At 40.6% G+C, this 26486-nt stretch overlaps 1 protein-coding gene across 2 annotated transcripts in view; it reads right to left on the bottom strand.

Moving 5' to 3' along the window:
* Positions 1-26486, bottom strand: part of BICRAL (BICRA like chromatin remodeling complex associated protein) — a 106490-nt gene that overhangs the window by 34958 nt on the left and 45046 nt on the right. Inside the window, exon 1 of one of the 2 annotated variants that reach the window (XM_059880418.1) lies at positions 140-26486. This exon is cut by the window's right edge and continues 14862 nt beyond it. The exons of the other annotated variant lie outside the window; for it this stretch is intronic. The gene's annotated coding sequence lies outside the window, so the exon portion shown is untranslated. The remainder of the gene's footprint in view (positions 1-139) is intronic. 2 annotated transcript variants of the gene reach the window in all.

The raw sequence follows: 26486 nt of genomic DNA, 5'->3' as shown, positions 1-26486 counted from the left end.
CTCTCCCCAGCCATCGACAGCATCCAGCTCAGCCAGCGCAATCGCTGTGTTCTGGCTGAAACAATAACAACTGTACAAATTCCAAGAGTGGTTCTCCCCCTTTCTTTCTCCTCCCTCCCCCGAGATCGGGGAAACTTACACTAGTGATCCGACACCTGGTAACATTGCTTTGCACCCATTTCGAGCCATGCGTGGAATAATTTACATCATGGAATGCCAAGGCCAAGAGTTCTGGAGCCGTTGGAAAGGGCAGTTGTGAACGGCAGTTGGACAGAGGAATGAAATCCTGAAGAGATGCCCAGAAGAGGGACACGCCCGAAGAAGGCAGAGTTTCTACTAAGGTTTTTTTTTTTCTCGGTTAAAACTGCCATCTCCTCTCCACTTCCCCCCAGCTTCCCATCCTATCGGTCACAAGGCCAAACAAATATAAAAATTACTCCTGCCACATGGAAGGAAACTTGCTTTCCTCAGGAAGGGTCTGGAAGGGGTAAGTATCCCCCCATGTGGGACCTCCCCATTGGTGGGTGACAGGGTTCAGCTGCTGGTGGATTATCCATCTGAGTGGATCTTCGGTGGAGAGGAGAGCTGATGGGAGATAGGAGGAGGTCAGTGTGAACAGCTTATCCAACTCTAACAGCCATGGCCACAATGGTGGGAGGAGCTCGGGCCAAGTGAAATCTGTGTCTAGGACTCAGATGTTGAGTTACCCAGGGGCATGCTAGGATGACTTTACTAACATGGCTTTTGAGAGGTGAAAAGGGACAGGAAGGAGAAATTGGAAAACTATCATCAAGTAGATATGGTAGAAATTTGTATGAAGGTCTGCACTTAAATCCTGACATTTAACATGCAGAATCACATTAGCTGTTGCTTATAACTGTTCCCTGGGCTGGTCTCCCAGACATCACAATCACATGGACTACATTAGCTAATTATGATGTATAATTAAGCCTATAAAATGCATATTATTTCTTTACTTCAATATGACTATTTAATTGGAGCTCCGCCGTACCCTCTGTAAATTCATTTTTTAAGTGTCTGTTTTCAGAACAAACTAAATGTATGTGAAAACAGCTTGCATCAGGGCAGAACCCTTTCACGTCTCTCCCGGTTCCCTTTACACCTGTATCAGCTCCTCCAGCGCACGAGATGCCCAGGGTTAACGCACACACACCGAGACAGGAAGGCAGCACCAGTCGCTCCTCCCAAGTGTCACTGCCACCAAAACGTTCAAGCACAGAGAGCATCTGCTACCCCACAGTTCAGTGACAAGCCACTCCCTGAGTAGACCCAATAAAAGAACAATTGTACAAGAGGGATGAAATTAAAAGCCACCGCACATCCTCCCCTACCAAACCAAGTGGGCTGCCCAGACACTTGACAGAACACTTGGTGGGGACATCCACCCTACTCAGGGCATCAGTCTCGCCAGACAGACCTTCTCCTCCAGCGCCCCTTGGGTAGAATTCCACAAGCCTTTATAGTCAGGGGTACTCTGAGAATTCTACTTTTTAAAGGGCCACACTCTTTTCGACTAAACAGTTTCAGATTAGAAGAGATGGCTCTTACCTCTATGCACCCAGCTCTACATGGTGCCAAAACACAGTCACAATGCAGCCCAAGCCAGTATTTCTTTCCCCAGGAGGACAGATGGCCCCATCAGAGTAAATCTACTAGCGTGAACATGTAGAAATTGACCAGGATTCTAAAGTGGAAAGACAACCTGAGGATAGAAACTAATGACTCCAAAGTGAAGAGCTGAGTTTTTTTGGGAAAGATTCTCCCATTACCTCTGGGCTCTCGTTGAAGCCCTCACTAAAGTAATGACTCTGGATTCACAAGATGGGCCTCTGGTCACCCCTCTTCCAAGGGGAAGTCCCTAGATCAGAGGTTACAAACTACTTGGTTTCACACACTAGAGCAAGACACATCCCCTGGGTGATAGCAGTTTGCAGAAGTAGGATCTGGCAGGGGGAGAAGGGGACTGCGGTTCTTACAGGTGCCCTAAGAGATCAGAAGGCACTGCCCAGACACCTGACTACCACTTTTTTAAAAAAAATTAATTTATTTTTATTTCTTGGCCACACATGGGATCTTGGTTCCCTGATCCAAGACTGAATCAGCACCCCATGCATTAGAAGTGCAATGTTTTAAGCATGGGTCACCAGGGAAATCCCTGACTACCACTCCTAGAGTAAAAGCTAATATTTAAAATTGCTCATACTGTTCTTAATCAAGAAGACAATGTAAAACTGACATTTCAAATCAGCAGGAGAAACGTTAGCCCTCTAGAGAAGAGAAGGTGGATCCATACCTCCTATCTTACAGAAAAATAAATTCCAGATGGATCTAACAGTTAAACGTGGGGGGCGGGGGAGGGAGGAGAAGAGACTTACAGTTTAAGAAAAACATATGGGAGAATTTTGTTTTTATAATCTTGGAGTAGGGGAAGGCTAAGTATGTCACAAGACGCAGAAGTCTGCCAAATTTGATGACAAAATTTTTTTAAATTCTGCATGATGAAAGAAAAAAAAATGAACAAAGACTAAAAAACAAACAAAAAAGTGGGGAAAACATGTTCAGTTCATATCACAAGCAGCTTTTCTCCCTAACACATAAAGAGCTCATATTTTTAAGAAGGTCAGCTACCCTGCAGAAAATCAAAGGGTATGAAAAATCAGTCCATAAAAAAGGAAAGACAAGTAGCCCTAAACATGTAAAAGTAATCACCCTCACTTAGAATAAGAGAAATGCAAATGAAAATTACAATAAGATTATTTGTCAGATTGGCAAAGATAAGGTTTGATTAAGGACTATGCTAGTCAGGAAATGGGAAACAGAGACTTTTATACTTTGGTAGTGAGAGCATAAACTCTGGAGAGGGCAACTACTTTAAAAATTTTAAATGCATGAATCATGTCACCTAGCAAACATTTCCAGGTGCTTGTCCTACAGATATTTCTTGCACAAGTGTGAAATGCTACGTGTATAAGACTACCCAATGCAGGGGGCTCCCTTAGCGGTCAGGGGGCTAAGTCTCCACACTTAACCACGCAGGGGGCACGGGTTGGATCCTGATCCGGGAACTAAGATCCAACGTGCCCGCAACACAGCCAAAAAAAAAAAAAAGACTTATCCACTGCAGCATGATTGGTTTTTAACAACAGACTATAAAAACCTAGATGGCAGGAGTATGGGATTTCTTCTTAACGTGATGGAAATGTTGTGGAATCAAACCACGGAAAACTGTACACTTTAAAGGGTGAATCTTATGGTATTGAAATTATATTTAAAGCATTAAAAAAAATGAAATGAAAGAGATATGCACCTTTCTTGTTCCTTTGATCATATACCTTTCCAAGTCAGTTTGTATACATCTGCCTCATTATTTTCAATGGCTGTGTAACAATCCATTGTGTGGGTGAATATAATTGATACCCAAGTGTTGGGTAGAGGGAAAATATATACATGTGTTTATAAATATTCAGACCCTGAAATAAGGCACAAATAACCAGCAATACCAGCTGCTTCTGCGAGGGAAAACTGGGTGGCTGGATTTTGGGCTTTCCCTGTTTGGGGCCTGGGCTTGATTTCAGGTTAGGAAACTAAGATCCAACAAGCTGAGCAGTGGTCCCCACCCCAATACAATTAATAAAACAAAGAGGATGGGGAGATCCACGAAACACAAGAACCTCAAGTCAGGCTCACTCTAGGTAAGCATACTGGACATCAAATACTGGGAAAATTTTCAAGCAGTCCAGTGGCCTCAAGAATAACCTACATCAGCTATCTCAGAAGAAAGACCTTATAGACAGTTTGATATTCATTAAGATCACAGAAAGATTTTAAACACTGCCAAGCCAGAGATAAAAACGAAGATGGTAAGCTATATATATATATATATTTTTTTTTTTTACATAGGAGGAAAAAAATCTGAGCTCTTATATCAAGAAATGTGTTGGTTTCAAGAACAAATTTCAGGAAAGCTAGCTAAGCAAATCAATTCTACTGATTTAAGACATTATAACCTAGGAGCAGAAGAAAACATTAAAAGTCATAACACAGGATTTCAAATAATTCACAAAATGAAATCTGGTATGTGACTGTATCACAAATGATTCTCTTCTCTCCCTTATACGTTTTTCTGTTTTCTCTTCTTCCAAAAACATTATCTAGTGAAAATGATGACTAATAAGCTAAAACTTTAAAAGATCATCAAGAATCAATAAACAGGTTATCTTTCCAACATACAAAAAAAATTACTGACATCTGCTTTATTTGCATTGATTTGGTATAGCATCAGTATGTGTCACAATTTCCCAGTCATTCACAAATTTGCCTTTAAAAGGTGCTGAGCTAGCACAGGGATCAGGAGGACACTTTATTTAAGCAGTCCTGAGCCATGGAACAGGCAGTCTTCTCATGTGATCTCTGAGGTATAATGAGCTGTAGTCACTTTTATTTTTACCCATATATTTACCAGTTCCAGTGCTGTTCAATCCTTTGATCGAATTCAGATTTTCATCTGGTATCATTTCCCTGCTTCTGAAGGATTTCCTTTAATATTCTGAAGTACAGATCTGGTGATGAATTCTTTCATATGTCTTTAAATGTTTATTTTGCCTTAATTTTTGAGATGTATTTCACTGGATATATATAGCTCTGTCATTCAGCCACTAAGTTGCGTCCAGTGCTTTGCCACACCATGGACGGCAGCATTCCAGGCTGCCCTGTCCGTCACTATCTCCTGGAGTTTGCTCAAACTCCTGTCTATTGAGCCTCTTTTCTTTTGGTTCTTCAAAGATACTGCTACACTGTTTCTTGCTTGCCCTGTTTCTAAACAGAATTCTGCTGTGGTTCTTACTTTTGTCCTTTTGTCCTCCCCTCCCCACCCTCATCCCCGACCCCCAATACTTTAGATTTTTCTCCTTATCACTGGTTTTAAGCACTTTGATTATGATGTTACCTTGGCAATGTTTTCTTCATGCTTCTTGCGCTTGGGATTCATTAAATTTCCATAATCTGTAAGTTTATAATCTTCCTCCAATTTAGAATAATTGTAGTCATTGTTGCTGTTTGTTGTTCAGTTGCTAAGTGGTGGCAGACTCTTTGTGATCTTGTGGACTGCAGCAGGCCAGCTTCCCTGTTCTTCACTATCTCCCGGAGCTTGCTCAAACTCATGTCCATTGAGCTAGTGGTGCCATCCAACCATCTCATGCTCTGTCGCCCCCTTCTCTTCCTGCCCTCAATTTTCCCCAGCAGCAGGGTCTTTTTCAATGAGTCAGCTCTTCCCATCAGCTGGCCAAAATATTGGAGCTTCAGCTCCAATGAATATTCAGGGTTGATTTCCTTTAGGACTGACTGATTTGACCTCCTTGCTGTCCAAGGGACTCTCAAAAGTCTTCTCCAGCACCGCAGCTTGAAAGTGTCAATTCTTTGGTGTTCAACTCTCTTATGATCCAACTCTCACATCCGTACGTGACTACTGGAAAAATCATAGCTTTGACTGTAACAGACCCTTGTGGGCAAAGCAATGTCTCTGATTTTTAATAGGTTGTCTAGGTTTGTCATAGTTTTTCTTCTAAGGAGCAAGTATCTTTTAATTTCACAGCTTCAGTCACCATTCACAGTGATTTTGGAGCCCAAGAAAAGAAAATCTGCCACTGTTTCCACTTTTCCCCCATCTGTTTGCCATGAAGTGATGGGACCAGATGCCATGATTTTAGTTTTTTGAATGTTGAGTTTTAAGCCAGCTTTTTCACTCTCCTCTCTCACCTTCATCAAGAGGCTCTTTAGTTCGTCTTTGCTTTCTATCATTAGAGTGATATCATTTGCATATTTGAGGTTGTTGATATTTCTTCTAGCAATCTTGATTCTAGCTTGTGAGTCATCCAGCCCAGCATTTCACATGATGTACTCTGCGTATGAATTAAATAAGCAGGGTGACAATACACAGCCTGGAAGTACTCTTTTCCAATTCTGAACCAGTCTGTTGTTCTACGTCTGGTTCTAACTGCTGCTTCTTGACCTGCCTATAGGTTTCTCAGGAGGCAGCTAAGCTGATCTTGAATAATTGTAGCCATAGAGAATTACTTCATATTCTCTATGTTCTACACTTCCTTCACGGACTCCAATTACCTAGGATTATGCTGCTTTTAAGTGGTTCCACAGCTCATTGGTGCTGTTTCAAAACTTTTTAAGTGTCCTTTTATATCTCTGGTTTTCATTTAGGATAGTTTCTATTGCTATGTCTTCAAGCACACTAATCTTTCTTTCTGCAGTGTCTAATCACTTATTACTCCTATCCACTGTATTTTTAAATTTTCAACCATTGTAGCTTTCATCTCTAGTAGTTGGGTATTTTTAAAAATATCTTCCTTGTCTTCAGTATGTTCAATCTTTCCTCTACCTTCTTGAAATTATGCAGCAGAGTGACAACTTTTTAATATCCCTCTCTACTAATTCTATCATGTGTATCATTTCTGGGTCTGTTTCTACTGATTGATTTTTTTCCTCCTTATAATGGGTAGTGTTTTTCTCCTTTATATGCCTAGTAATCTTTTGGATTGGATTCCAGACATTGTTAACTTTACATTATTGAGTACTGGATATTTTTGTATTTCTGAACTCTGTCTAGAACACAATCTGATTTTAAGCTTTGTCCGTCTTTAGTCTCGGGTCAGTTTTGCCCAATACCCACCTGAGGACTTCACTTGATCCTGCAGAATTGTACGGATTTTTGCACTCTTACAAGTGGAAACACAAACTATTCTCTGCCCTGTGTGAGCTCCAAGTGTGAATTCCTCTAATCCTTATGGTTGGTTCCTTCCCAGGACTTGGGTAGTTTCCCCATACGCATGAACTGACTGGGCATCAGCTGAAGAGTCAAGGGAGACACTCTCCAGGGTCTTACATTTATCTCAGTGCGGCTCTCTTCTCTGGTGCTCTGTCCCCACGAGTTTAGCCACTTTTACACCCCAGCAACATCAGCTCAACTCAAGAAGACTACCAGATGCCATCTGGGTTCCTTTTCTGGGTGCTGTGGCCTGGAAACTCTCCCCAGACAGGACACTGGGGAAGTTACAGGGCTCATCTTATCCATTTTCTCTTTCTCATGAGTCACTGTCCTGGGCTGCCTGATAGTCAATGTCTAATAACCATGTTTTATCTAATTTTTAACTTTTATGAAAGAAGGTCAATCCAGTCCTTATTATTCCATCTTCGGAAGAAATTACTTTAGGAGGTAAGAACAGCTTATATGAGTTCATTAGCATGAATTGTGGGATCAGAGAATCCTAAAAGGAGGAGGGAAGGAGAAGAGGACAGTAAATTGCTTTAGCCCTGCCTCCTTCTGTTTTCTACCCTGAAAAAAAGCTTAGGGAACGGAGAAACCTGCTTCTTTAATTACTACATTTAATGAAGTTGCTCGGTGGGTGAAGAGAGTAAATATTTAACTAGCACTCAGCGCCCACTGTGTGCCAGGTCTTGTGTTAAGGACTGGCAATGTCAAATGAGTACGACGTAAAATGCAATGGTCAATATAAATACCCTTAGCATTTCTGTAGGACTGTAAAAGCAAGGCCAAAAAGTAAGTTACTGTGTTTATTTAAGCAAACAATATTCCAGTAAGTGTCATGATCAACAAGTTACACCATAAAACAGCCACTTACCCAGGGAAAGTAACTGTTTATGTCACCTAGGAAATAAAGTATTCTCATCTTATTTCTTTTATTGTATTGTTATTGTTACGGACTGTTAAATTTTGTAATTGTAAGGCTGTGTCAGACTTCCTGGCACAGTTCCTAACTGTAAGGAACTCACTCTCTCTTGGAAGCCAGATGCAGTAATTCACCACAACGCAATGTAAGAAGTGCTAGAGCTTTGGCAGGGGGTTCCCAAGCTTCTTCACGTGAAGTCACTGGTCGTTTTTTGTGAAATAATATGACACTTTGCTAGAAAAAAAAATGACTGTATCTTCGCAGTTATACCTATATGTAATAAAAGGAAACTGTCAAACTCAGCATGATGGCTCCTGAGTTTTTCTGTTGTTATTCAACCAAGAACTTCATTTATTTTGTCACCAGCTACAGCCCACTGGCAGCAAGGAAGAAAGGTGGAAAAAACTAAAACATTACTAGCAGAAAACGTTAGGAACCAAAGAATTCCTTGAAGTCAGAAAAGATGACCATTATTAATGTAGGCAATTATCAGTAGTTCATGGTTCAACTCATGAAATGCAAAGTCTGGGAATTCCCTGGTGGTCTAGTGGTTAGGACTCTGGACTTCCACTGCAGGGAACATGGTTCAATCCCTAGTCAGGGAACTAAGACCCTGCTGTGCAGCCAAAAAAAGAAAAGAAAAGAAAAAAAAAAAAAGACTTTGAAAGCCTTTAAGTTGCTTTACTTTTCAACTTGGAATGAGGTGACGTAGACATAAACCTAATAAATTAAGCAATCCAGCTCACTACACTACATACTACAACACGGGGAGAAAGAAGGAGCAGCCTGAGGGGGTTAGGGAGAAGTCTGGCCAGGCTTTACAGGGGCTGCGCATCGGGGGGCACTGAACTTGGAAGTCAGGGGCTCGTTCTGGACACAGACACTGACAACTACTGACACACTCCCATGTTTCAGGGCTTGTTTTTTTATCCTTAATGAAGTTAATAGCCAGAATAGTGATTTTAAAACTGATCCCTGGAGACCTTGGATTCTCTGAGGGGTCCAGGCACAAAATTCCAACACAGCAATAGTGACCTATGTTTACTGGCTATAGAACCATTTAACCATACACAGACCAGTGTTTCTCAAACTAGTATCTTAAGAAATAATCTTGGCTGGTCTGAGTTCTCAAGTTTGAGAAACATCAACAGATTCTAAAGCCAGCCAGAAATATACATGCTGAAATATTTCAGGGCTGATAAAAATTCTGCCTAACATGTTTGCTGAAGGCCTGCCTCTCAAATTTTTGAGATCTGACGGGAATCCACTGATGGAAGACCTGTGTATGTACTGTCTGACTGATGTGAAGATGGTCCTGGGGAAAAGAGCTCTCTTCATCATTCTTTAATGTCAACTGCCGTGTGGTGCCAGGCTGGGTAGACGGGCGGGCCTAACACAAAGGAGGACATCAAAAGAGGTTGGAGGTTGAATCCTGAAAGTCTCTGAGGTGGTTCAAGAGAAACCAAACTCCGAGAGTAACGCGGCATGTGAGGACGCGCTTAACCGTCTGCTCTCCTGTTGCACGGCTTGTGGTGGGAAAGAGCTCTGGGTATTAAGTTACGGCTCAGGTACAGTGGAGTGAAAGTGTTAGTTGCTCAGTTGTGTCTGACTTTTTGTGACCCCATGGACTGTACCCCACCAGGTTCCTCTGTCCAGGGACTGATGCTGAAGCTAAAGCTCCAATACTTTGGCCACTTGATGCAAAGAGCTGACTCACTGGAACAAGATTCTGATGCTGGGGAAGACTGAAGGTGGGAAGAGAAGGGGGCACCAGAGGATGAGATGGTTGGATGGCATCACTGATTCAATGGACATGAACAAACTCTGGGAGATGGTGAAGGACAGGAAAGCCTGGCGTGCTACAGTCCATGGGGTTGCAAAGAGTTGGACGTGACTTAGCAACTGAACAACAGCAATAAGTACAGTGGACCAAAAGACTCACCTCAAACCTAAATGTTACTAACAGATTTATATATAAGACAAGATTTCAGTGCTACCCTCACTGACGGTGATGGAATTCCAGCTGAGCTATTTCAAATCCCAAAAGATGATGCTGTTAAACTGCTGCACTCAATATATCAGCAAATTTGGAAAACAGCAATGGCTACAAGACTGGAAAAGGTCAGTTTTCATTCCAATGCCAAAGAAAGGCAATGCCAAAGAATGTTCAAACTACCGCACAATTGCACTCATCTCACACGCTAGCAAAGTAATGCACAAAATTCTCCAAGCTAGGCTTCAACAGTACGTGAACTGAGAACTTCCAGATGTTCAAGCTGGATTTAGAAAAGGCAGAGGAACCAGAGATCAAATTGCTAACATCCATTGGATTATAGAAAAAGCAAGAGAATTCCAGAAAAAGATCTGCTTCATTGACTATACAGTAAAGCCTTTGACTGTGTAGGTCACAACAAACTGGAAAATTCTTAAAGAAATGGGAATACCAAATCATCTTACCTGCCTCCTGAGAAATCTGTACACAGGTCAAGAAGCAACAGTTAGAACTGGACATTGAACAATGAACTGGTTCCAAATTGGGAAAGGAGTACGTCAAGGCTGTATACTGTCATCCTGCTTATTTAACTTATATGCAGAGTACATCATGCGAAATACCAGGCTGGATGAAGCACAAGCTGGAATCAAGATTTCCAGGAGAAATATAAATAACCTCAAATATACAAATGACACCACCCTTATGGGAGAAAATGAAGAACTAATGGGCCTCTTGATGAAAGTGAAAGAGGAGAGTGAAAAAGGTGGCTTAAAACTCAACATTCAAAAAACTAAGATCATGGCATCTGGTCCCACCATTTCATGGCAAATAGATGGGGAAATAATGGAAACACTGACAGACTTTCTTTTCTTGGGCTCCAAAATCACTGCAGATGGTGACTGCAGCCATGAAATTAAAAGATGCTTGCTCCTTGGAATAAAAGCTATGACAAACCTAGTGAAAGTCGCTGTCATCGACTCTTCGCGACCTGGTGGACTATGGAGTCCATGGAATTCTTCAGGCCGGAATACTGGAGTGGGTAGCCTTTCCCTGCTCCAGGGAATCTTCCCAACCCAGGGATTGAACCCAGGTCTCCCGTATTGCAGGCGGATTCTTTACCAGGTGACCCATAAGAGAAGCCCAACAATACTGGAGTGGATAGCCTATTCCTCCTTCAGAGGATCTTCCCAACCAAGGAAATTGAACCCAGGGTCTTCTGCATTGCAGGTGGATTCTTGATCAACTGAGCTATCAGGGAAGCCCTGACAAACCTAGACAGCATATTAAAAAGCAGCGATATTCCTTTGCCGACAAAGATCCACATAGTCAAAGCTATGGTTTTTCCAGTAGTCACAGCTATGGTTTTTCCAGTAGTCATGTATGGATATGAGAGTTGGACCATAAAGAAGGCTGAGCATCAAAGAATTGATGCTTTTGAACTGTGGTGTTGGAGAGAACTCTTGAGAGTCCCTTAGATTGCAAGAAGATCAAACCAGTCAATCCTAAAGGAAATCAGTCCTTAATATTAATTGGAAGGACTGATGCTGAAGCTGAAACTCCAATACTTTAGCCACCTTATGTGAAGAACTGACTCATCAGAAAAGACGATGCTGCTGGGAAAGATTGAAAGGCAGGAGAAGGGGGTGCCAGAGGATGAGATGGGTGGATGGCATTACCGACTCGATGGACATGAGTTTGAGCAGGCTCCAGGAGTTGGTGATGGACAGGGAAAACTGGCATGCTGCAGTCTATGGGGTTGCAAAGAGTCAGACAAGACTGAGTAACTGAACTGAACTGAACCCTCAAAATAAGGAATCTTGTCATATTCATCTTCACATCCCCAGCAAATAGCACATAAACAGATATAATAAATACTGAATAATATTCAGTGTTTAAATGTAGGGCAGCTGCGATTTGTGTAAAGATTGTGCTCCCAAAGGTGTTATCTTAAAAACTCACATAATTCTAGGTTAATCCTAACAAATGTAAAATTTCCCAAGGTCCACCAGCATTGAAAATTTGCAATTTCAATTTAGTGACTTATTAAATACATTACATCCCAATAAAATTTTTTTAGATGTAATAATGACATTCGGGTCACATTTTTAAAAAGAACTCATATCTTTTAGAGAGCTCACACTGAAATAGGCATGAATGAACTAACTTTTAAGATGTCTGGGATTTGCTTCACAACAACATGGATTGGAGTCCGTTATTAAAAACATGGAATCCTGTCTCCCCTGCCCACTCCAGAGATTCTGGTCCACCAGGAATCTGGGGTTGTAGGGGGCTTTCTCCCTGGCCCCCTGAGGTTGGTCCCTCTTTTTCCCTGTCACAGCACACACTTGGGCACATTTCAGGCAAACTGGGGAATCTGTCCCCCGCAGCAGGCAGTCCCCTTCAGTTCAGTCGCTCAGTCGTGTCCGACTCTTTGCGACCCCCTGGACTGCAGCATGCCAAGCCTCCCTGTCCATCACCAAATCCTGGAGTTTACTCAAATTCATGTCCATCGAGTCGTTGATGCCATCCAACCATCTCATCCTTCATTGTCCCCTTCTCCTCCTGCCTTCAATTTTTCCCAGCATCAGGGTCTTTCCCAATGAGTCAGTTCTTTGTATCAGGTGGCTAAAGTATTGGAGTTTCAGCTTCAGCATCAGTCCTTCCAATGAATATTCAGGACTGATTTCCTTTAGCATGGACTGGTCGGGTCCCCTTGAAGTCCAGGGGACTCTCAAGCATCTTCTCCAACACCACAGTTCAAAACATCAATTCTTTGGCACTCAGTTTTCTTTATAGTCCAACTCTCACATCCATACATGACTACTGGAAAAACCACAGCTTTGACTAGACAGACCTTTGTTGGCAAAGTAACGTCTCTGCTTTTTAATATTCTAAGTTTTCTTCCAAGGAGCAAGCGTCTTTTAATTTCATGACTGCAGTCACCATCTGCAGTGATTTTGGAGCCCCCCAAAATAAAGTCTGTTACTGTTTCCATTGTTTCCCCATCTATTTGCCATGAAGTGATGGGACCAGATGCCATGATCTTAGTTTTCTGCATTGTTGAGTTTTAAAGCCAACTTTTTCACTCGCCTCTTTCACTTTCATCAAGAGGCTCTTCAGTTCTTCTCTTTCTGCACCAGGCAGGGGAGACCTTCAAACGAGGACCTCTGGTCAGCTCAGAGGCCCACACTGAGGCTGCCAACCCTCCAGACTCAGGTGAAGGGCTGCTTCTTGGTGATCTGACTGAAGGAAATGCTGTGGGTGAAATTTCACTTGAGGATGCATCACTCTTGACCAGCCTCAGTATCAGTCCCTCTCAAATAATTTATTTCTCCCTTCCCCTCTTTACTGTATTGACTTATATTTGCATTAGGACGTCAGCTCCACCAGGGCAGAGGTTTGTCTGATCACTGATGAACCTCAGACCAGCGCCTGGCACATGTCAGGAGCTCAATGAACATCCTTAGCGTTATTGAGATATAACTGATAAATAAGACCATGTAAGTTTAAGGTGTACAATCTGATGATCTGACATATGTCTATTAATGTGAAATGATTACTACACACACATCCATCACCTCATGTAGTTATTTATTTTTTGGTATAGTGAGTACATTTAAAGTCTACTCTCTCAAGAAATTTCAGGTCTAAAATATTTTAGTAACTATAGTCACCATGTTATACATTAGATCCCCAGAACTTATTCATCTTTAGCTGAAAGTTTGTACTCTTTGACCAACATCCCATTTCCACCCCCACCCCAGTCCCTGGCAACCACCAATCTACTCTGTTTCTACAAGGTCAACTTTTTAAGATTCTACCTATAAATGAGATATCTTTGTCTGACTTATTTCACTTCGTTTATGTTTCATCCATTTTGTTACAAAACGGCAGGATTTCTTTCTTTTTATGGTTGAAAATATCCCATTGTGTGCGTGTATGTATACATCCAACTATCCATATGTTTATGTTGACATGTAACAATCTCTTCATCCATCCATCAGCAGACCCTTGGGTTGTCTCCGTATCTTGGCTACTGTGAATAATGCTGCAATGAAAATGAGGGTGTAGATATCACTTCAAGATAGTGATTTCATTTCCATCAAAATATACATCTAGAAGTGGGGCTGCTGGATCATATGGTGGGTCTACTTTTAATTTTTTTAGGACCTTCCATACTGTTTCCACAGTGGCTGCACCCGTGTACATTCGTACCAACAGTGCATGAGGGTTCCCTTTGTCTTTATCCATGCCAACACTTGTCATCACTTGTTTGACAGCAACCATTCTAACAGGTGTGGGGTGGTATCTCGCTGTGATCAAATGAACCATTTTTGAATTGAACTTATCACCCTTTCCAGTATGTCAGCCACATAATGGAAGAAACTGCAACAGGATCAGACACACCATTTTTCCAAGAAAGCATGCTTATTTTGGACACCAGGTTATTCCTACGGGACAGCAATCTAAAGTGGAAAACACAGAATTATATTTAAATCTAGAATGTACAGTGGGGCTAAGTTACGTCCCACTATTCCCCTGCACTCTATTTCTGGTCAAACTGCCACTCTTCTAGCCCCCAAATACAACGCACACTTTCCCAGCATCTGCCCTTGTCCAGGTGACAATTTTCTTACCTGAAAAGTTCTTCCTCTTCTGCATCTACTGACATTCCATCCATTATTCAAAGCTTAGTTTGACTCTACCTTTGTGAGCCTCTCTCTGACAACCTTAGGTTGTCTCTTGGATTTTCTACTCGGAATTCTATAAGTTTATTTATTTGGGGCTGCACTGGGTCTTTGTTGCTTTGTGCGAGGGCTCTCTCTAGTTGCAGCGAGCGGGGTCTACTCTTCATTGCAGTGCGTGGGCTACTCATTGCGGTGGCTTCTCTCATCGCAGAGCACAGGCTCTAGGCGCGCCGGCTTCAGGAGTGGCAGCACATGGGCTCAGCAGTTGTGGCCCACGGGCTTAGTTGTTCCTCGCCATGTTGGATCTTCCTGGACCAGGGATTGAACCCATGTCTCCTGCATTGGCAGGCAGATTCTTATCCACTGAGCCACCAGGGAAGTCCTTTTACCCACAATTCTAACCATGTCTTTTCACATTGATCAGACACTGTTCTGGGTGATTAACTTCATTATGCCTATGCTTTATGGCTATGAAAGAAGACTTTATACCCAACTAAAAACAGAAGCCAAATGTAAACAAAAAAAGTATAAAATGCTATAAGAGTACAGTGAATTCTCCCATCCAAAATGCAAGCAACTTGTAGACTGCATGGTTTTTTGGTGTCAGTGAACTGAAAACCCTGGCCCATTACACAGGCTCTGGCCTCCTTGCTTCTTTGCCATCTTAACCATTTAAGGTCCCCTAAATTTAACATGCTACTTTTTCAAATTCTTTGGCTTTGCACTTTTCTCTTTACTTAGAAGATAAAAGGCCTTTCTGCCAATCTCCAAGTAGCCAACTGACAATATCTCCTTATCTTTTAAGGCTTTGAGTAAAATGATTTTGCCTTTCTTTTTCTTAATACAAATTTATTTACGACTGTATGGGGTCTCTGTTGCTGTGTGGGCTTTTCTCTAGTTGCAGCAAGTGGGGGCACTCTCCAGTTGCGTGCATGGGGCTTCTCGTGGAGCAAAGGCCCTAGGGCACGCAGGTTCAGTAGTTGCGGTGCGTGGGCTTAGGTGCTCCGAGACATGTGGGGTCTTCCTGGACCACAGATTGAACCTGTGTCTCCTGCATTAGTAAGCAATTTCTTTACCACTGAGCCATCAGGGAAGCCCATGCCTTTCTTTAAAAAAAAAAAAAAAAATTACCGAAGCAAAACTCCGTATTTATTTGTATCCCGACAGCACATCTGACATTTTACTAGATCTGACACGTGTATCACAAAACCTTGCTTTTCTGATGCCTCTATTAGCTTGCAAGTTCCATGAAAGCTGCGTCAGTTCTTCCATCTTCATGTCACCAGAGTTTAGTGCAATACCTGATACAAATGTGCCCAATAAACATGTTCCATCAGTTGAATTACTTAAAATTTTAGTCTTCACTTTTTCAGGGGTGATATCAGTTCCTTATCATTTGGTTTCCAAGAACATGCAGCTAGGCTACACAGGAGCACTTCAGCACAACCACAAAGCACAGGATTTGAAGGCAGGGTTGGCTATCCAGGATGCCCTGGCTTACGCTGGGCCCTGATCTGTCAAGCCAGGCATTCCTGCTGGGGAGAAAAAGCCTTGCAAGGTTGACTGGTTTCCCCATCTCTGCTTCAGATCAGATGGTTCAACTCTCTGATGCATAAGGTAATGCCATTTTTTAAGATCCATATGATAAAAAAATTGTTTATCCTTCCATGATAACCCTGTTAATATTTAATGTGTGTGTGTGTAAGTCACTTAAGTCATGTCCAGCTCTTTGTGACCCCATGGACTGTAGCTTACCAGGCTCCTCTGTCAACGGGATTCTCCAGGCAAGAATATAGGAGTGGGCTGCTGTGCCCTCCTCCAGGGGATCTTCCCAACCCAGGGATCAAACCTGTGTCTCTTTAAGTCTCCTGCACTGGCAGGCAGGTTCTTTATCACTAGCGCCACCTACAAAGCTCATAATATTTAATAAACCTCCTTAAAACAGGGATTTATGCACTGAACATGAACATAAAATAGTTCCTAGAGTCCCCAAATTATGAGCAGTTAATTTATGATATTAATAATAGTTGTGTTCATTAAAAGACTCAGAAGTAAAAGATGAGTCTCTGGCATAGCCATGTAAGGTTTTTGAGGGCATCAACACTAGATTTTACAGGGAAAAAAATCCTAACTCTACAATATAGGAAAAACAGATGCTCTGCCAAAAATGTTTTCGTAACGTCTTTACTGTGTTTTATAATTGACAAGATCTTAATGACGATGGAAAACAATTCACAGGAAATGACTGAGAAATGACCAAGAAATGCTTCTGTCCTAATTGCTACTAAATGCAAATAAGTAAAATTAAGTTGAGACTATCCTTGTGATAATTCACAATGTATCACTGCATAGAATAATAAGTACTAAAAAAAAGAGTCAGTTCTCTTCAGTTACACTACTACATTTCAATCAAAGAACTCTATTATACTTCCAAATAAAAGGTGAATTTGTTTTAATCACTGATTGCCATATTTATTATTTTCTTCCACTAAAAATAATCAGTCATTCAGAGAATCGGCTCCAGAGAGAATCTGATTTAGCAAAAGGAAACAATGCCAACGGTGAAATAAACACTCACGAAGACAAACCTGGTTATGCATCAACCAAAACACTTAGTCAACATTTTAGGAATAGGAATTAAAAACAAGAAGGCCAAAAGTAAGTCTCACTTACATCCTCTCCATAAAAACAAACTACCTGGATATTAAACACGAACTGCCCTTAACACTTCTTAAATTTCTAGTTTCATTCAGAAAAATATATTTTATTAAATGGAGATTTACTGAGTCATTTGTGTTTTTTCTAATAGAAAAGGATTTCTTTTAGAGAACATTTATTTTAAATGAAGTAAAAGAAAAATCCAATGCAATTTTTTTTCTATTTTGAAAAACAATGGATATGAGTGCATGATACCAGTCATAAATACAGAGAAAGGACTGCCATCTGCCTTTCCATCCCATAGTCACAAAATTCACTATAGAGTACAATATGGTAATAAGCTATTACAAAAATCAAAGTCTTGTGTGACTCTTTGTGACCCATGGACTGGAGCCCACCAGGCTCCTCTGTCTATGGGAATTCTCCAGGCAAGAATACTGGAGTGGGTTGCCATTTCCTTTTCCAGGGGATTTTCCCAACCCAGGGATTGAACCCGGGTCTCCCGCATTGCAGGCAGACACTTTACAATCTGAGCCACCAGGGAAGCCAGATCTTTCTCTATATTTCCTCAAATATAATAGGACATCATTGCTCTGTGTTAGCATAGTTTGTACATGTTATTGTCTCTACGAAACTGCTTTTTAAAATACTTTGAAATGGCAGTAATTATAAACAAAAAATATTTTTCTTTTATTGAGCTTTAGTATTAGGAATCCAGTTAAAGTTATTATGCAAACTCTTGACTCTTATTGCTGTTGGTCAATGAGTAACATTCAAACTATTTTGGTTTTATGGTATGTTCCAAGAAAAACAAGCTCTATAAAAACAACTAACAATATTAACAAACAAAATTCCATTTTACAAAGTCAACAATGTTACCAAGGAAGACATGCTGAAGATTCCCTTTTATAAAAGCAGGCTCAAAAGGAAGATGTATGCATGAAGTCCACTTTTTTAAGGAGAAGAAAATATAAGGAACTTTTTAAAGCTTAAAAGCCATTTCAAAAAGAATATCAGCAAATATACATGTGGCATACTATGCCAATAAAGATTTCCCGGTTTCTACAAAAATTGTAAAGAAGTTGAATTAATCTCACTCTGCTAAACTCCATTTAAGAAACAAACTTCCCTCTAGTGTGAATTTTTTTTACAAACTTTAAGAAATGCCATGTGAACTAGAATTTAAATTGATAGTTATTTCAATCAAAATACCATAAGATATAAAGTTTCAGCTGAGGAAGATGAAAGAGTTCTGGGAAAAACAGTAGTGATGAATACACGACAACGTGAATGTACGTAATGTCACAGAACTGTACTTCAAATGGCAAAAATGGTAGGTTTTGTGTCACGTATATTTTACCACACACACAAAAATCACCTATGAATATTCCTACTTTAAAAAATACCCAAAAGGGTTTGCTTGAAACTAACTAGTTGTACATCTATGATCAAAAATCTTCCTATTTCTGGAAAAGTGTCCTCTCCCTCAAGCTGGCAGTGTCAGGACAGATGCTCAATGAGGGGAAATGAGGGACCCATGATTCATCAGTTAAAATTAACCCCAACAATCATTGGGGTGGAAGAAGCTGAGGCAGATAACCCCACAACTACCGATGGGCACAGATGTACTAATAGAAAGAAATCATCACACGAAGGAAGGAAGGTTCTTAACCCCTGGTGTGCCTTTTGGCTGCCTGGTGAAACCTATGGATCCCTCCTCAGAGTAATATTTCAAAATGCATAATAAACGGAAGATTTTTTGAAATAGGGTTATAAAAATATTGTAGGAGAGTTATATACATGGTTTTTCATCAATGTATTAATATACTAGATGTAGTGGTGAGTCTCCTGGAGCAGGGCATGGCAACCCACTCCAGTATTCTTGCCTGGGAAATCCCATGGACAGAGGAGACTGGTGGGCTAGAAGCCACAGGGTCACAAAGAGTCAGACATGACTGAAGCGACTTAACGCGCGCACACACACAGTGGTGAGTCTAGTAACTACCATCATTTAGGAGAGAGTAATCTTTCAAGATATCGGCAAATGTAATATGATAGATAACATTTCTACAAGTAATATTTCCAGGCACTGTTAATATCAATAATACTGTGGCTAGTGGCCTTTACTTATAGATTTAGGAAATAATAGATTTCAACTGGAGTCTAGTGAAAATAACATGCAATTTATTTTTTTTCCTTTAAAAGATCTAACTGGCTTTATTGAATGATTCATGAATCACGCAACATCCCCTCCAGTGAGCAGGGCTACAGTAAGGGAAGATTTTTAAAGGCAAGACAAGAAAGTCATAAACAAAAAGGATTATTTCAGGCTTAGGTAACCTATCTATCGGGGACAGAAGGGGTCTGTGTGGCAGATTACCTCATCTTCCTTTGGGGGATGGAGAGGACCCATGTGACCAATTAAAATGCGACATTTTTCATATCCAACTTCATGGGCCTCCCTCTTCCCAGTTCTATCCATAGATCCTTTAGGGGTCACTCCACGGAGCCCTTGCACTGCTGGGGTCCAACACAGTTTGTTCAACGTGTGAAACAAACTCAATCCAGTAACAAACACAATGGGATTCTGAACATCTGAAAATAATTCATAAGATATTTTTATACTTGCTAAGCACACAATGGCCATTTCTACACGCTGTACTTTTTTGCAATATAAAGATGCTGAAGGTGCTGCCAAATACACAGAATAGTAGCCGCAAGCTGCCAATTTTCACAATGCAGAAAGGACACTTCACCATCACCAAAGTTATCAAAGAATTCTCGGAGGGAGGAAGGTCAAGTAACCTAGTTTTCTGCAAGCTTCGTAGAGAGCAACAGAAATGCATTTTACAATTTAAAAAGCCTGACACTGCAGTGGAAAAGACCATCAACATTCTCAGCCTTGGACCAGAGTGAGTTACAAGTTCCATCTGATAAACTTGCAACAATTTTTTTTTTTTCTGGAAAGCTTAGTCAAAATTTGTATCTTCTTCTCCCAAATGTCCAATGCAGAAAACAAGTCACATAATCATTAATTTTTCCAGTTTTTACATGAATGTTTGGAATTGAACACGTATCTAAATTAACAGCTTTGTCTATACTCACTTCTGGGCTATCCCGCTATAGATTATTGAACCTTCATATAAGAGAGTCAAGTAATTTAGAAACAGCCTCTGGAGATCTGAGAATGAAAATACTACATTTCTTTTTTAAGGCCAACTCAGTGTAATTAAAAGATTTTAGAAATTAAAACCACATCATTCTCAAGGTGGCAGTCATATGTGCTAGAAGTAAATAGTGTTGGGGCACTGTTTACAATAGCCAAGACATGGAAGCAACCTTAATGTCCAACGACAGAGGAATGGATAAAGAGATGTAGTATTAATACATATACACAATGGAATATTACTCAGCTATAAAAAAAGAATGAAATAATGTCATCTGCAGCAACACGGATGGACCTGGAGATTGTTATACTGAGTGAAGCAAGTCAGAAAAGGAGAAATGTCGTATGACATCCCTTATATGTGGAATCTAAAAAGAAACGATACAAATGAATTTACAAAACAGAAAGAGACTCGCACAGAACAAACTTATGGTTGCCAGGGGAAGAAACGGAGTTTGAGATGGACAAGTTAAACCATCGAGGACCTGCTGTGTCGCACATGGAATTCTGCTGAGTGCCATGTGGCAGCCTGGATGGGAGGGCAGCCTGGGGGAGAATGGACATGTGTATATGTATATGGCTGAGTCCCTTCACTATTCACCTGAAACGACCGCAACACTGTTAATCAGCTACACTCCAATACAAATAAAAAGTTTAAAAAACGAAAGGACTAAGTGGTGTTGGGGAAACTGTATGACCTGCTGAGAACACAGTCCCTTCTTCTGAGAGACCTGTGGCTACAACACAACCCTTTTCCTTAGGAAAGAATTAAAGACTTTTCATTCAGTTTGACCTTCTTCTATTACTTCTGGGTCATTTGAAATAGGACAGACTCTGAAACACGACAGACTCATAGTGCTATTACTGCCATTATTCAATATTGCTTTTTTGGACAAATTAGAATAAATTTTCTTTGCTTCATTGTGTCTTAGTAGTCTTGCCTGTAGAACACCTTATTTACCTCTTTAAATATTTTAAGTTCTTTGACTTTGCCTCACTTAATAAAAATCACTTTTCTATGAAGGTTTGTCATTATTTAACTTTTCCTTAAACTTCTAATGAAAGCTTGTAAATTTTGTTAATGATTCTCAGATCATTAATATCACAATTTTTCTTTAAGAAAGTACATTAAAATAGCATGATATGTTAAGCAGTACTGTAATTTATTGTACTAATGGTAATGATGACTTGATTCAATGATTATTTATTAAATAAGCATGTCCTGGAAGGGCAGGGTACAGGATTAAAGAAATACAAAAGATCCCACACAAGTATATATGTCCCAGCTCTCAAGAAACTGATAATCTTATTGGAAAGGCAAGACCTCTGAAATAATCTTCCAAACTGTAGAAAGCATTATCAATGTGCATGAAAATAAACATATACTAGCATGGACATTTACAATAATAACAAGCTCTTTTTACAATTGATTATTTCTATTATAAAAATATAAATTAATTACTATTAATATATGAAGGGACATGATGTGATAAAAACTATAGTAGAAATAAAAACTGTAGTAGCAGCTAACATTAAGTACCTTCCCCCCCGCCATGTACTTTACATAGTTCTAATCCTTCTTTAGTCTTGAGAGGTATGAATCATTATCCCTGTTTTTAGAGAGAATGTAAGACACTTGCCCAACATTGTAGTTTACAAGCAGTGGGACAAGAGGTTTGAACTCAAATCTCTAACTCCCAAGCCCATACTGCTGCTCATCTCTGTGAGTGGAAACACGATTCTTGGAAGGTCTGATTTCTGTCAACGTTTTCCCGTGTCATTTGGCATGGTGAGATTTGGTGAGAATCTTGAAACACATTTTCTCCCACAGCAAAAACCCTCACTATTCCATCAATTAAAATTCTAAAATTTTAAATCAACTTGGAATTTTTGCTGAGAAAAGTGAAGCACATTATTGTAAATCTATGAAAAGTAGGGAGAAATATATTAGAACTGGCTTGGATAAAGGACCTGTGGGAACACTGGGGCTGACATTTTACAGTCTTTTTTTCCATATAAGACTTGGGGGAGAGGAGTCTTTTCAATAGAAAAGGCTGGAAGAGGCTCCATAATGAAGTAACTTCGGGAGATGCTACGTATCACATACCCTTCTCGTATGTGCACATCAGATCACCTGCTTTTTAAAAGTCACTGTTTCCCCCACTGACTTTACCCCCAATCCCTCCATTCTCTCCCAAGTTCACTCCCAACACCCATGAACTCCCGTGGGTCTGGAGCAGCAGAGCTGTCCAAGAGAAACACCATGAGGCACAAGTGAGAAGCACACATTTTGAGATTCAAAATTTTCTAGCAGTAAAATTTTTAAAGTGTAATTTAATACACGGTTGATCCTTGAACAATATAGGTTTGAACTGAGAAGGTCCACTTGTACACAGGTTTTTTCTGATACATTTACAAATATATACATGTAGAACATCATATGCAAGACTTGTATATGATAGCCTATCCTTACACAGGCATAGGAGAGTGATATTTAATACAAAGTTAATGGTGTTTCTATTCTTACTGTTTTATAACTTTGCTTTCAAACAATTACATTACCATAAACTATGCCTCTCTCTCGTAATGGGAGAACCTGCATATCTGCCTATCATCGTGGGTTTTTTTAAAGAAAAATATAACAATGTTTCTAATAGTGTATTATGAATATGACTGTTACTATATGCCGTCAACATTTGAAAATTATTCATTCATTAGCATAGAGGCTGGGCTACTGTGAAGTCATCATACCAATGACATTGCTGCTGCTAAGTCGCTTCAGTCGTGTCCGACTCTGAGCGACACCATAGACGGCAGCCCACCAGGCTCCCCTGTCCCTGGGATTCTCCAGGCAAGAACACTGGAGTGAGTTGCCATTTCCTTCTCCAATGCATGAAAGTGAAAAGTGAAAGTGAAGTTGCTCAGTTGTGTCCGACCCTTCGAGACCCCATGGACTGCAGCCCACCAGGCTCCTCCGCCCATGGGATTTTCCAGGTAAGAGTACTGGAGTGGGGTGCCATTGCCTTCTTCTAACAATGACATTAGGCCACCATAAAGCAATCACATAGCTGCTTCTTCATTACCAATGCATGAATCACTATACCTAAACATAAATACATAAATCTTTTTCACATTTTCTTTTCATTTTTGATGTCTAGTATTAGAAAGACTAGATTTTCCAGTAGTCAGGTATGGATGTGAGAGTTGGACTATAAAGAAAGCTGAGTGCCGAAGAATTAATGCTTTTGAATTGTGGTGCTGGGGAAGAATCTTGAGAGTCCCTTGGACTGCAAGGAGATCCAACCAGTCCATCCTAAAGGAGATCAGTCCTGGGTGTTCATTGGAAGGACTGACGTTGAAGCTGAAACGCCAATACTTTGGCCACCAGATGCAAAGAGCTGACTCATCTGAAAAGCCCTGATGCTGGGAAAGATTGAGGGCAGGAGGAGAAGGGGATGACAGAGGATGAGATGGTTGGATGGCATCACCGACTCAATGGACATGGGTTTGGGTAAACTCCAGGAGTTGGTGATGGACAGGGAGGGCTGGCGTGCTGTGGTTCATGGGGTCACAAAGAGTCAGACATGACTGAGCAACTGAACTGAACTGATTAGAAAGACATGTAACACCTACAGCATTTTATATAAAACAATACTGAAATAGGTATTGACAGACAAGAAAGTTCATCTTGTGAACAGATATTGTAAGCTTATGATATGAACACATACAGTATAGTACTCTAAATGTGTTTTCTCGTCTGTACGGTTTTCTTAACAATTGTTTTTCTCGCTTGCTTTTTATAAGAATTCAGCATATAAGAAATATACCAAATATATGTTAACCAGTGAGGCTTCTACTCAACAGGAGGTTATAAGTTATTTTAAGTTTGGAGGGATAAAAAGTGGTACATGGATTTTTGACTGCTAGGGGGCCGGTGCTCCTAACCCCCACATTGCTCAAGGGTCAACTGTGTTTTATTTTGTCCAGAACACTCAAAAATATTTGGACAAAATTTTTAAAGATTTTATTTAGTACTTAAGACAATCATTTCAACATTAATATTAGATTAACTAGATATTTTACATTTTTTTTCATACAAAGTCTTCAAAATCTGGTGTGGACTTTACAATTACAGTACATCGCTACTGATGCATTTCAAGCACTAATGGCCATAATATGTGGCTTGTGGCCATCATATTGGACAGTTATCATCTAGAGACTTTCTTTTAAAGAACTTAGTTTAGGAAAAACACTGGCCTACAGGCTCATTTGCCCCTTGTTAGTCTTTATGGACAGTCACAAAGTGGAAATCTTAAGAGTTAAGAACAGCTGACAAGGTATGAATAATTATTTGCATATGGCTTCCAAAAGATTTTGTTGATGGGATTTTTTTTATAGGAAGGAGGGATGAAGGGAATGGAGTTGCCATAACACTTGCTTTCACCAGAGTATCACACACGCACACACACACACAATACATAAGGACATAATTTAGAAAAGGAAAAAGTTGAATATTAAGTATCAGTTCCAAAGACAACCCTAGTCTAGCCATTGGACTGAAATAATCCTAATCTTCTAAGAAGCAAAGTTAATTTTACATGCTTCTCATATACTTAAAGACTTTAACATGTATTTCTAAAAACGAGTTATTTCTTCATGTTTGTGCAAAATTATCTTAAATACGTGAGAAAAAAATAAATTATTCAAGGAAAAAACAAACAAAAATTTGCTAAAAAGAAATTAAAACTGATGTTGAGAGTTCCTCAATCAGGTACTCTCAGATAAGCCTCACAACTGGCTCTCAGACCCATTTGAATAGGGAAAACCAAGACTTGCTGTAGGCTTCTCAATCACATGGCAGTATGTCAAAAATCCAGATTCTGAGGCCTATTCCAAACCCACGAGATCAGGAACTCAGGGTGTTAACCAAGCCATCCAGATAGTCCTGACACACACCCATGTCTGAGAAACAAGAGTCAACAGGAACTCCGGGTGTTAACCAAGCCATCAAGGTAGTCCTGATGTACACCCATGTCTGAGCACCACGAGGTCAACACAGAAATAGCATGTAAACCCAGTCTGTTTAACCCCAAAAGCAATACATATTTTTTAGAAGTTTCGGGGGGGTGGGTTCTACCTTTTTTTTTTGGTCCTTCTGGAGAAAGGGCTGAGAATTTTTGTGTGTATGTGTGGTAAAAATAACATATCATACAATTCACCATCTTAACCATTTGCAACTGTCCAGTGGTTGTAAGAACATTCACACTGTTGGGCAACCATCACCACCATCCATCTCCAGAAGTTTTTTTCATCTTGTAAAAACTGAAACTCTACCCATTAAATGCTAACTCTCCCTTTCCCCTCCCCCTAGCCCTTGGCAATCACCATTCCAACTTTCTGTCCCTGTGAGTTTGACTACTCTAGGTAACTCATTTAAGTGGAATCTAGAAGTGGAACCCAGTTTCACCCAAACATCCTCAACTGCAGAAAAGTCTGCAAAATATTGAAATGTATAAAGAAAATGAAGATCACTTATGATTCCCACTGCCTAGCAGTGACTGCCATGGACTGAATTGTGTCCCCTCCAAAACGCATGTTGAAACCCTAAGCTCTGATGTGACTGAAAAGAGAGTAGAGTCTTCCGGAAGTAATTGAGATTAGATGAGTTCACGAGGGGAGAGCCCTAATCCAGTAAGGCTGGTGCTCTTGTAAGAAAAGGGTCCAGGGCTCATGTGAGGATATCAAGAAGGCAACCTTCCCCAGCAAGCGAATTGGCTGGTACCCTGGATCTTGGATTGCACAGCCTACAGAAATAGGAGAAAATAAGTTTCTGCTGTTTAAGACATCCAGCCTATGATATTCTGCTGCTGCTGCTAAGTCGCTTCAGTCATGTCCGACTCTGTGTGACCCCATAGACGGCAGCCCACCAGGCTCCCCCATCCCTGGGATTCTCTAGGCAAGAACACTGGAGTGGGTTGCCATTTCCTTCTCCAATGCATGAAAGTGAAAAGTGAAAGTGAAGTCGCTCAGTCATGTCCGACTCTTAGCGACCCCATGGACTGCAGCCTACCAGGGTGCCAGCCAATTCGCTTGCTGGGGAAGGCTGCCAACTATGATATAGTTGACCCTTAAACCCAAGGTCTGGGGCACTGACCACCTGCACAGTTGAAAATCCACATATAACTTTACAGTCGGGTCCCCTACATAGATAGCTCCTCTGCATCCGCAGATTCAGTCAACTGTGGATCATGAGTACTGCAGTA

The sequence above is a fragment of the Bos taurus genome, chromosome 23 (assembly GCF_002263795.3).
Source record: "Bos taurus isolate L1 Dominette 01449 registration number 42190680 breed Hereford chromosome 23, ARS-UCD2.0, whole genome shotgun sequence".
Lineage (NCBI taxonomy): Eukaryota > Metazoa > Chordata > Mammalia > Artiodactyla > Bovidae > Bos > Bos taurus.
This window is presented reverse-complemented; position numbering and strand designations above follow the sequence as displayed.